Genomic DNA, 12,647 nt, shown 5'->3' with positions numbered 1-12,647 from the left:
GTCAAAAAGCCCTTCCCAAACCAAGCTTTTAAGCCCAGGCTAATATAGCCAAAAAAGTCAAAAAGCCAAAAAGCCAACCCACTTCCCAAACGGAGGCTGCTTATCCTGATAAGTTTATTTATATTATAAAAAATTAAGTTATTTAAGCTTGATTAGATTAAAGTGCATTTATAATTGGCTCAAAAAATAATAAATTAAGTTTAAACTCATTTTATATTCATTAAATTATCAAACTAAAGTTAAATAAATTATTATTCAGTTTGCTTCGATTTGATTTTGTATTTTATATAGGAGAATGACATGTCGAGATAACATAATTTTTTTTTTAGATAAATTATTTATGTTTTGGACATAAAAATTCCAAAAAAAATAAAAAATAAAATCTCATAGAATATGATTTCTAGACCAAATTTGTGGTAGTTGATAAATGTGTGTTGTTATATTATGTGTATCTTTCATCTGGTAATCTTACACATGCCGATCCCTTGCCTTTTTTGTCGGTTTTTGGGGTTGTGTTGTCCACCTCCGACCCATACATCGCTTTTAATAAAATCAATATAAATAAATAAAATAAAATCTAAGACAAAACAAAATAGACTTTTTAATTTAATAAGATAAAATATCACATATAATTTATAATTATTACATTCTTTTTTTTACAAAAAAATTAAAAAAGTCAAAAAAATTAAAAGTTCTTTCCAAATCAAACTTTTTAATCCTAAATTAAAATAACTAAAAAAAACTAAAAAATTAAAAAGTCAACACACTTTCTAAACTAGGCCTATCGGCTGCTCAAGTTGGGTAAGTGAGTTTAGGATGCTACTAAAAATATTTATTTATTTATTTTTGATCTAGTGATTTTTTTTTAAAATTAATTACTTAAAGTCTTATTTACAAATATTATAATAGTTTAGATACTATTTAAAATTTTTTAAATCAATAAGTCCTATTTAATAAAATTGAGAATATTATTAGTTTTTTGAATTTTTAAAATTATGAACACTATCAATTTTACATAGTAATATTTAGATAATTGTTTCATTAACTGATGAAAAAAATCAGAATATGATATTAAACGTTTTTGCTCTTATGTTTATTGGTTTAATTCAAGTATCTAATAAAACCGATAACATTAACAGTTTTTTCCAGTTTCAAAATTGAAAATATTATCAGTATTTTCATTTTTAAAGTTTTTTTTCCTCCAGTTTTGCACATTAATATTCCATCATCATATTCTTTATAGACTCAAAATTTTCAGTTTTGTACAAAAAAGTAATTTAATTTTTCAAAAAAAACATTATTTATTTTTTTCACATATTTTTTTTTTAGTTTTTTTTTTAATTTTAAAGCTGATATTTTAAAGTTTTGAAAATCAAAATAAATGACAAATTATCATGTTCATTTGCAGATAATCATAAATAATAAACAATCATTGTTTAAACGATAATTCTGACTATTAAAAATTTAATAGGACTTGAAGGTCTAATTTTTTTTAATTAGGACGTAATGAAGTATAAGTTAATACATTAGGACTTGTGTGTAAAAATCCCTTTTATTTATCAATTTATATATATATATATATATATATATATAAAATTTCACGTTTATTTTAGTAAAGATTTAAAAAGTAATATATATATATATTTTTTGCAAACATGAAAAAGAAAAGAAAAGAAAAACTAAAGACAACAAAAACACACACAAAAAACAAATAAGCTTTTTGATTCTTCTATTTTTGATCTTTAGTGATTTTTTTTATAATTCTTAATATATATATTTTTTCAAATTCTTATTTCTTGATTATTATTGGTATTATTGTTTTTTTTTTCTAGTCTGTCTAATCAAGTAAAACTTAAAAGTGTAATTAAAAGGTAAGAAAAAAAATTAATAAAAAAACTAACTAATTCCAAACACTCACATTGTTTGGTTTACACTGTTTTTCTGAAAATCAATTTTTTTATTTTTTATTTTTCGTATATGTTTTTTTTTTTTTTTTTGTGTTTAATGATTTTTTAATATTTTATATTTTTATTTTTTTTAAATATACCTAATCTAGATACACTTAAAAAAGTATAATATTTGTGATTTTTTTTTTAAATTTCACCAAATATAAAAAAATATAAAAAAAATACGAAAACTCAGTGCATTTTGGTATTTTGTTGTATTCAATAAGTTTTGTAAATATTTTTGTACAAATTTTATACTTTTTAAATATATTAAGATTAAGTGAATCTAACTAATAAAAAATAATAATTAAAAAATTACTAAAAATAAAAAATATGAATTAAAAACTCAAAAAACTGTTTTAAAAACTCGAAACTAAATATTTTTGAAAACTCCTAAAACACTCAATACTTCTTCTAATAATAAATTGAGAAAAACTATAAAGATTGAGAGTCAAAATGAAAAGAAAATATTTTAAAAGTCAAAATGAGACCCTTTATTTTATACCAAAAGAGTTGGTATATAAATTAGTACATATTACGCACATTTTGTCTTGGGCACTTCTTATTAAGGTGTAATGATTTATCACTTATTTATTTATTATTTTTATGACTTTGGGCTACTTTGCCACCCAATGAGTTGAGTCATCGAATCCACATGGGAGTGAATTCCATACTCATTGTGAGTATGCACTAAAAAATGATGCGTCTCTAATTCTATTTTATAGGATAAATTATATTAAGGCATAGTTTGGGAAGATTAAATAAGTTCACTTTTTGACTTTTTATGAAATATGGGTTGGATTTGGGTTGAGTTTGAAGTGATGTGTTAGAAATGTGATGTGACTTAAATAAGATGATGTGACTTAAATAGGATAGTGACTTTTTGACTTTTTGTCTTTTTTCAATCTTCCCAAACTAGGCCTTATTCTTTTAAAATTTGGTGAAAATATAAAAAATTATGTAATTTTGACATAATTATATTGAGTTATGTTGAGATTTTAATTTATAGAACCTTTAGTCTCATTTTTATCAACAATTGATTAGTCAAATAGATAGAAAAATAATATTTTCAACACTTTTATATTGAAATATATATATTTTTTTCTTGTTTATTCTTGTATTTTCACACAATCTATATTTATTTTAGCCTATCAAAAAAAAAGTTAATAAAATTATACTAAAATTATAAGATTTACAATATTTATAACAATTACAAGATGCTCAACTTTTTAAAATTAAAAAAAAAAAAAAAACTCATGAAAAGTTGTACATATTGAAAGAGAGCCAAATCTGGTGGCCAAAACAGAGCTTATCTTTTAAAAACTTTTCACATTATTGCTCTGTTTTGTTTTTAAAGCATATAATAAAATAAAACTTATAATTTAATGAAAGAAAGGGGCAGTACTATGCCCACGTTCCTCATCTTACATATATATATATATATATATAGGATAATGTTTGGGGGCCCGAATCCGCTTGCCCCGAATGGCCCGAATGCCCAAAACGACGTCGTTTTGGCATTCCGTTTTTTTTTTTTTTTTTTTTTTTCCTTTTTTCCGCCATTTTCAACCTCTGGTGCAGAGGAAGAGGGAGAGAAAGAGAGGGAGAGGGAGAGGGAGAGAAAGAGAGAGAGAGGTCGCGTCGCCTGCGCCGTGCGCCGATCGCGGCCGATCGCGTCGCCTCCGCCGATCGCGTCGCCTGCTCCGATCGCGTCGGCCACCGCCGATCGCGTCTGCCTCGCCTCAGCCCCTCCTCCTCCATTTGTTAGGCCCCCTCCATTCCATCCTCCCCCTCCCCCTCCCCCTCCTTCCCTTCTTCGTCTTCCTCCTCCTTTCCCCTGCTGAAAAGAAAAAAAAAAAAAAAAAATTAGAAAATTTTTTTTTGAGCCATTCGAGCCGCGCGCATTCGGGCTCTGTAGCATCACCGATATATATATTTGTTTGGATTGGGTTTTCCTCGTGTCGAAGTCTATAAAACTCATTACGAGTTTCATTTCGATGATCTATATCATTCATTTTATAAGGCCATTAATGTATATTATTTATAAGAAAAAATTAGTTTGATCCAAAATCAAAACCTTTTCATTTTATAACATTTATCTCTGAAAAAATAGATGACAAATATATTTTTGAAATTGGCAATCCATTTTTTTAAAGACACATGTGACAAAATGAAAGAGTTACGACTATCAAACAGCTATAAATTTTTTCATAAATAATAATTATTGAGAATTTTACAAAGTGAACGATTTAAATTATCAAAATAAGACTTACGATACATCTTATGGATCCATTAAGTTTCCCCTGTTCCCCCGTTGAGATCCTAACATAAGATAAGGGTAACCCTTTTTTGTTATACAGTCATTGCACTACTTTTGCAATTATTTTATAGCTAGTTTTACCACATTTTGTTTTATTGTTTCGTATAACAATAATATTTGATTTTTGTAAGATAAATTGATAGAGTAAGAGAGAATAAATTGTGTATTATGATTGATGTATATTGTTTGATGTTATTGATAGATGTGTATTGTTATATTTACAATGATCATATATATAGAAGAAAATGTGGTAGTAGGTGTAGGTGGTAGGTGGAGTGAAGTGGAGGTGGTAGGTGGAATGGTGATTTATTATTTACAATTTACATTAACAGCCCCCCTCAAACTCAAGGAGGATAGGTACTAGCCAACTTGAGTTTGGAGAGAGTAACAAAACAGAAAAATAAACTGATAAATAAAACAGGATAGGAGACACGGTATGGTCGTGTCAGACCGATGTAGCAGACAGTTTATGGGGTCATGTTGGACTGATGTAGAAGCTAACCGGAATCAATGTCGGGACAGTTTATGGGGTCATGTCGGACCGTTGTAGAAGACAGTTTACGGGGTCATGTCGGACCGATGTAGTAGGACAGTTTACGGGGTCATGTCGGACTGTTGTAGAAGACAGTTTATGGGGTCATGTCGGACCGGTGTAGAAGACAGTTTATGGGGTCATGTCGGACCGATGTAGCAGACAGTTTACGGGGTCATGTCGGACCGCTTGTAGAAGACACTGTGTGGTCGTGTCAGACCGTTGTAGAAGATTGTGGTGGTGCACCAAGGGGGTGACTTAGGGAGTGCGCCTTGAGCGACTTATACATGATACTGTGTATAACCCCCCCTCAAACTCAAATAGGTGTGAAGATAGAAACCTATTTGAGGTTGAAACAAAGGGATTGATAAAGCTGACCGGGGTAGAATACACTGTATGAGTGTGTAGATAGGCTGCCCAAAAAAGATACATGTAGATAGATATCGAGCCCTCAAAAGGCGTGCCCTCAAAAGGTGTGCCTGCACCCTCAAAAGGCGTGTCATCAAAAGGCGGGCCCGAATCATCAAAAGACGTGCCAATTGTATCAAAAGACGAGCCATCAAAAGGCGTGCCAAGTTGCCGGCGAGCGCCGAGCGGCGCATGATGCGCGTGTCTGCCTCTGTGTCATTGTCTTTATAAATCGAAGCGGAGGAGGCAGAAACTGAGACAGAAAAACTGAGAGAAACCTCTGAAAAAAAAATCTTCGTTTTTGCTGAGAAAAAATACTCTGTAACACTCTGTTGCGAGAGATGGCTTCGTCGTCCCGTGGTCTGCTGACTCTCTTTCCCGACCTCAACGAGTCAACAAGAGAGATAACGGGTGCGGTGTCCCGGGAACCTCAACCAAACACCACTGGGTTTGCTCCGTTGAACTTTCCGATGCAGTCGGTGGAGCAAAAAATGGCAGTGCAAACGGATGTGGAGGCGAATCAGTATACTTTGAAGGCATGTGTGGAGTCCATGACGGCGGTCACAAACTTGTCGCACCGGCTGCAGAGTATGACAAATGAGGTGCAACAGTTAAACTCCCAGCTGGCTCTGCTTCAACGCATGTATAAGGATGCGCGAGCAGAGATAAGCGTGCTAAGGGCAGAAAACAAGGAGCTGAAGCGGAAGGCCACCGTGATGTTCCGATTTGGAGGGCCGCCATATGCTGCAGTGGAGGAGCAGGGAGTAGTGATCGTGCCCAGTGGAGTGGGAAACACGGAGGCAACACCGGCAAGGGCCGCCCAGGACGGAGGCAAAAAGAAGAGACCGGCTGCAGAGTAGAGAAGAAAAATCCCACTGTGGGTGTGGTGGTGTTGTTGTGGTTTTTTGTTTGTTTGGGTTTTTTTTTTTTTTGTTTTGTTTTGTTTTTTTTTTTTGTTTTTTTTTTGTTTTTTTTTTTTTGTTTTGTTTTGTTTTTTTTTTTTTTTTTGTGTATGTGGAAACATGGGGATCGGGGTGAGTCCCGACATGAATAAAATGAGTGTGGTGTGCAAGTTCGTCTGCTGCCTTTTTTTTTTTTTTTTTTTCTTTTTTTTTTTTGGAGAAAAGAAGGGAATCGAAAAAAAAATAAAAGAAAGAAAGAAATAAATAAAGAAGGGGATGGTGATGAAATGATGAGCATGGGATAATGAATATATAATGATTAAAAAAAAAGAATAAAAGTGGGAGTGGGAACAGACTGTTAAAGGGTTCTGAAACAGTGGGATGAAAAAGAAAAAAATATATATATAATAATAATAATAATAATAATAATAATAATAATAAAAAGAATGGGACAAATTGTGATTGTATGAAGAATTATTATTTTAGAGGATGGTGTATGGGCAGCATGATGATTTTGTCTTTGGTGGAGGTTAGATGATGATCCTATTTTGTTTTGGGGGAGTCGGTGAGTGGGTTGATAAAAATATATATATATATATATATATATTCATCATAAAGTGCATGTGTGTGTCAGTTGTGTAGTGTGTGTGGTCTCCTCCCTCTCTAAACCGTGTGTGTGTGTGGAGTGTGTGCTGCAGAGGAGTTGCTGTAAGAAAAGTTTAAAAGAAATGGTTGGAAATATTAAAATAAAGGTGAGTGTTTGGTGGAAGAAAATGATGGAATAAAATAATAAAAAAGAAAAAGAAAGTTGAGTGGGCTCTCTCTCTCTGTAAACTCTGTGTGTGGGAATGTGCTAACCCAAAACTGCCGAGAGACACTTCGGCGATCTCTGCTTAAGCAATCGAACCCCTCAATCCTCACTGCAGCTGGAGTGTGACCAAATTTCATTCGGGCGGATGATCCGCCTTTGCGTGCAGAGGACGATGGAGAAATGGGTGGCTGCAATTGTCGAATTGTGAATCTTGGATCAGTGGATTTGAAGCCCTGCTCGGTGGAGACCCACTGAAATATGGCGGTGACGAGGGCACTTGGATATTGGATTTTTTTTTTTTCTGTCAAGTAGTTCAGTTCCTGCTCTAGAGTCGGAAATTTCTGTTTGGTAATTGGTATGCCATCTAGAAGAGGGTCTGATTTGGTCGTTTAAGGAAGGATTCAAGAGTCCGATTCGCCTAGGTTTAGGGCAAACGACGGAGCCAGAGACATAGATCGAAGCCTCCCTTCATCTCTCTAGAAGCTGCCATGGCGTTGATGATCGAGATCTGCAACTTCAAACGCCTGGGGCAAGCTTTGGAGGGGATGGCTCTAGGGATTTGGAGGAGAAGGAAGACCGAGGACCGAAGATGAGAGAGTGAGAGAGCTTGTAAGTTCTCAAGTGAGGAGGTGTTAGAGAAGATGGTTTGATGGTCTCCCTGGAAATGATCTCAACCTCCATGTTTTTCAGATCTTCTGATTGTAGTTCTATGATGAAGAAGACAAGTCCAAGTTGAATATATATATATATATATATAGAGAGAGCAAAACGGTGAAGTTGGCAAGCTGTATGGGCGACGGCACGAGCCAGCAACAGCTCGGGTCGCGGTGCTGGCGTGTCCGGAGCAAATGTAACCAATGAACAAAGGCGCGTTGAAGGTCAATAGTGCAGGTCGTGGCGACTGTCACGGTACCGGGGGCTGCTGCAACAGGCGACACACAAACAGTGGTGGTCTTCGGCAGCTGTGGAAGCAAGATTAAGCTCTGGTGAGTTCGGTGCTTTGAGAAATTGATGCTGGATTAGAGTGAAATACTGAGGGTGATGAGAGGTCCGGCGGGCGGCCAAGGCGAGGCTGCCGCCCGCCAATGAACCGAAAATATTAGATTCTCAACATTGCTCTGATACCATGTAAGATAAATTGATAGAGTAAGAGAGAATAAATTGTGTATTATGATTGATGTATATTGTTTGATGTTATTGATAGATGTGTATTGTTATGTTTACAATGATCATATATATAGAAGAAAATGTGGTAGTAGGTGTAGGTGGTAGGTGGAGTGAAGTGGAGGTGGTAGGTGGAGTGGTGATTTATTATTTACAATTTACATTAACATACACCATGTTTCAATTTTAAATTTATGAAGGGAAAGAAAAATGTAAGGGAAATGAATTTTATTTTTACTTTTACATATGTACTTGTCATGTGTAATTAAAAAAATAAAAAATTAATCCAACAACAATTTTTTCTTTTTTTATATATTTTTTTACTTTGTTTACTTTTTACTTTTTTTCTTCTCTTTTGTTTTGTAAATTAAGATTCAAACACAATTAAAAAATAATTGTCAATTCACATCCTTTTTTTATTCACTAGAAGACTCATCCGTGTGTGTGTGTACGAGAGAGAGAGAGAGAGAGATAAAAATATTAACAAATGTGGAAAACGTAAAGAAAGGAGAAGGATTATGTGAATTTAACATTAACTATCTCTAACATTGGAAAGAATAATCGAATCACTTTTTGTTTAAGCAACTGATGCTTTGATTAATGGTATATTAAGCAATAATTTATATTACACATTTGCTAAATTTGTTTTCTAATAGCCATGGTGATTAATACTTATCTAGTTTAAAGTCATTCCAAAAAATGCAAATAACCCGGTTGTAAAGGAGTTTGGGGTTTCTGCTGTGCCAGCAGGCTGCTGTGAGGCTCAATGGGGGCGTGTCCCGAGTCTTTTTTGATGATTCAAACAATTCATATTGTAAAATTTGTTGAATAGATCATTCATACAAAAAATCAAGTAAATTGGACATTTGTAACCTCATAATAAGAGCACATTTGTTTTTCAAAAAATAAACAATTAACATGATTTTAATAATGTTTTTAAAAACAATTAGGTCTTGATCATGGGGTTACAGATGTCCAATTAATTTGATTTTTTATATGAATAATATACTCGCAAAACCTTATAATATGAATAGTTCAGATCATCAAAATACAGTAAAAAAAAATGCCTCTACGGAACCTCACAGTAGAGCTGTTGTGCCATAAGGCACAACATCAACCATCAGTCCGTTGTAAAGGCACAACATCCTTAATTTTAGGGAAATTCTATTTTCATGCACTCTTTTATTTATGTGTACATAATTTCTCAATGCACACCCTTATGAAATTGGTTTTATATTTTTGTTCCCAGTCAATACCTCACATGATTCAATTATACCATAAACTAACATCCTTTTACACACAACTTAAACCAATTGTTCCACAGAGAATCAATGGTATAGACCCATTTTTTATTCCACCCACCTTGAAAACACAACAACATCTTTCACAAGAAATCTCTCAGCAAATCGCTTCATGAATCTTCAAATTATACAACAAACTACCTCCTTTGATTTTTAGTTACATCATCAAACTGATTTCTTCAATCAACAATCTAGTCAACATGGAAAAAGTCATTAATTGGCATCGACGTGTTTCAACATAGATCTTGAAACAACATCGTTTTGTAGCAAACTCCATTAAAGACGTATAACACCATCTATCTCTTATTTTTCATAAACTCTCATTTTTTTTAGAAGCAATTCAATTTTGCTTATTCGGTACTGGTTATCCATATAAAAAAGGCTTATTCGATTTTTAACTTTCGAAACATGTAAAAATTCGGAACTTGGTTTTCGAAATAAATTCTTAAATTCGAAAGTTGAGCTCCGAATTTGGTTTATGTCCAAATTCGGAATTTGATTTTCAAATAGAATTAATAATTTCAGCAATTGATATTCGAAAAAAGTAACATGTTTCGATATTGGTTTACTGAATTAAAATCGTGAAAAAAAAGTGAAAAAAAAAATTAGCACAAAAAAACTTGCATTTTCATAACTGCTTTTGTTGTAACCATGCATATTGTTACTTGAATTTGAATTTTTATTGATTTGCAACTTTTCCATCACAAAAATCAAGAATTATGGTGGGTTCTAATGACAAAACAATATAATCAATAGAGTATAAACTTAGAAAGTAAAGCAATATGAGAGCAATGCTTTGCAAGCAATAGATGACTATAGAGTATGTAGCAAACAATGATCAATAGAATAAGTGAACAACAATGGAGGAAGTGAGAAACAATGGAGAAATTAAGGTTAAGTTTTTTTTTTTTTTACTTAAAAGATATGCACGGAGATTTTTATTTTTTATTTTTAAATGATATGTACAAAAAAAAAAGAAAAAAAAAAACTTTGATTTAATGTTAATGGTGTATTTTGATATCCATTACGATCATTTTACTTGAAGATAAAATTATCATTAAGATAATATTTCATTAAATATAAACACATAGATAAATAATGGGCGAAAACAGAATTTTTCCTAATTTTAAGCTTAGAAACATGTGAAATGACAGGAATAGTATCTTTTTTAAAGTTTGCTTTTGCAATAAATATAGTTGCCCTTGTATTATATGACTGGGGCACTTGGCCTTTCTCTATTCACTAAACCTCCAGTTATAAGTCGAGAAGTTGGACAAGACAAGCTTGGCATTTGCTAGAAATTGTGAAAGGACAAAATTACCCTTTGAATTATGCCTGGATTGTGAAGGGCAATTTTATCCTTTCACGTTTTATTTCTTTACCCCGCCTAATATTTAAGCACGATGGTTTTCATAGCATCTCAAATTCTCCTTTTGACGGCAACATGTCCATAATTTTATTTACTTAATTATGATCATAGTCATATCATAAAATTTCAATTTTACTTCCATCTCCAACTTCTCAAATCCTAACTATAATATTTCCCCAACCCACCCATCACCCACCACCCACCACCACTACTTTTGACTACTACCCCTAACTTTGGCCACTCTTCATCGCCATACCCAATTTTGGCTTCAATTCCCCAACCCTCCCCTGCCCTCTATGATCTTCCATGCTCTTTGGTAAACATGTCTAACCTCTCATTTGTCCCCCACCCATCTAGCCCCCTACCGTTTATTTTCTTCATCTTCGTGATCTCTCTATATGTCTCTATTAAGATTTTGGGTGACTTTATTGTTGGAGATAATTTCGAAAATAATTAATATAAGCAAATAAAATAAACAACAAAATTAAACTTTACAATACTTATACAGATTATTTATGAATAAGTTGTGATTAAAACCAGTATTTGAACACTATATCTTTAAGATAGAATTTTGTCATCTCTAATAGTACTCGAGAATAATAGACATCATGTCTCCCAAATACAATAATCACCACAAACAAAGAGAGCACACTATTTGATTGGACAATGAACCAAAATTATGTTTTGCACTTACAAAACTTAGATACACGAATGAAGATTGAATGTATGAAAGCTTTGGAAGGAATTTTTGAAATGAAGAAAATTGGAATGGCGATTGCTTTTATATAGGCATGGAAGCACTTGTTTGGTGTGAAGAAGGGACATGATCGGAGGGAAGGTACCTGTTCGCCAAAAATGTACTTGTTCGGATAAGACAACCGGAATTCAAGATTGAATTTCAAAAAATTTTGGAGCAAAACTTTTGAATCTGAAATTCAAAATTAGCGCAAAAAAATTGAATTTAAATTTAAAAGTTTTTGACTCAAAAAGATAAGTAATGGGCCAAGCCAACCCTACCTCACACTTGGCCTGGGGTGGCGGCAGTGAGCGTGTGTTGTTTTTGGGTCCAACCAATTTGGTCCATAACTCTATTCCTTACAAAACTTGTGATGCCCGCCCAAACCCAAAGTCTAACCTAAAGATTACAACATTTCAACCTTCTTCTATGTTTCCAATGTGAGATAACATAATTGCATTTTATTCAAACATTTGACATTAATTTTCATTCACACGGAAGTTGATTTTTGCCAACTAAATATATATTTTTGTTCACCACTGGCGACGATTATGTTTCCACTCGGACCCATCCAAATGGCTATATGGGTCCCACTTAATTATTGACATAAAATTTTCAAAAAATAATAGTCAATAACCCATTTTTTCCACAAGGTTTGTGGTTGTGAGGAAGAGTTGTGGGAGGGTGGCACGCAACTAAGATATTGAAGGAGGGTGGTGGTGTCAATGGGATAGAAGGAAGAAAAATTCAAAACTTCTATAAGGCAGATTGTCTAAATGTGTAATTTTACATTTGGAGAAATCCATTTTCATGAGTGCTGCTATTAGCACTCCATCAATTATTTTGGACCCCTCATTTCTTTGGACTCCCACTTATAAATTGTAAAACCCTTAAAAAAAAATTTCTCCCTCCAAATAATGCCAAAATTATTCTTGTAAAAACATTCCACTCACTTTTTAATGCACACCCCTATAATCCAAAAAGTCGATCTCTCAAAACTCTAACAAAACCTACGACGGCAGAACCTCTCAAAACCAGTGAAAAAAATTTGTGGTGATTAAGAAATTTTTTCTTTATTACATTACGAGCTTTGTCGATCTGTTTGATTTTTTTTTTTTCTATTACTTTTTTTTTCATACAAACAACACAATCCACTTT

Source organism: Camellia sinensis, chromosome 10, assembly GCF_055761805.1.
Source record: "Camellia sinensis isolate YWXY chromosome 10, ASM5576180v1, whole genome shotgun sequence".
In the NCBI taxonomy this organism is placed as follows: Eukaryota; Viridiplantae; Streptophyta; class Magnoliopsida; order Ericales; family Theaceae; genus Camellia; species Camellia sinensis.
The sequence above is the reverse complement of the archived record's forward strand: the minus strand, read 5'-3'. Positions refer to the sequence as shown.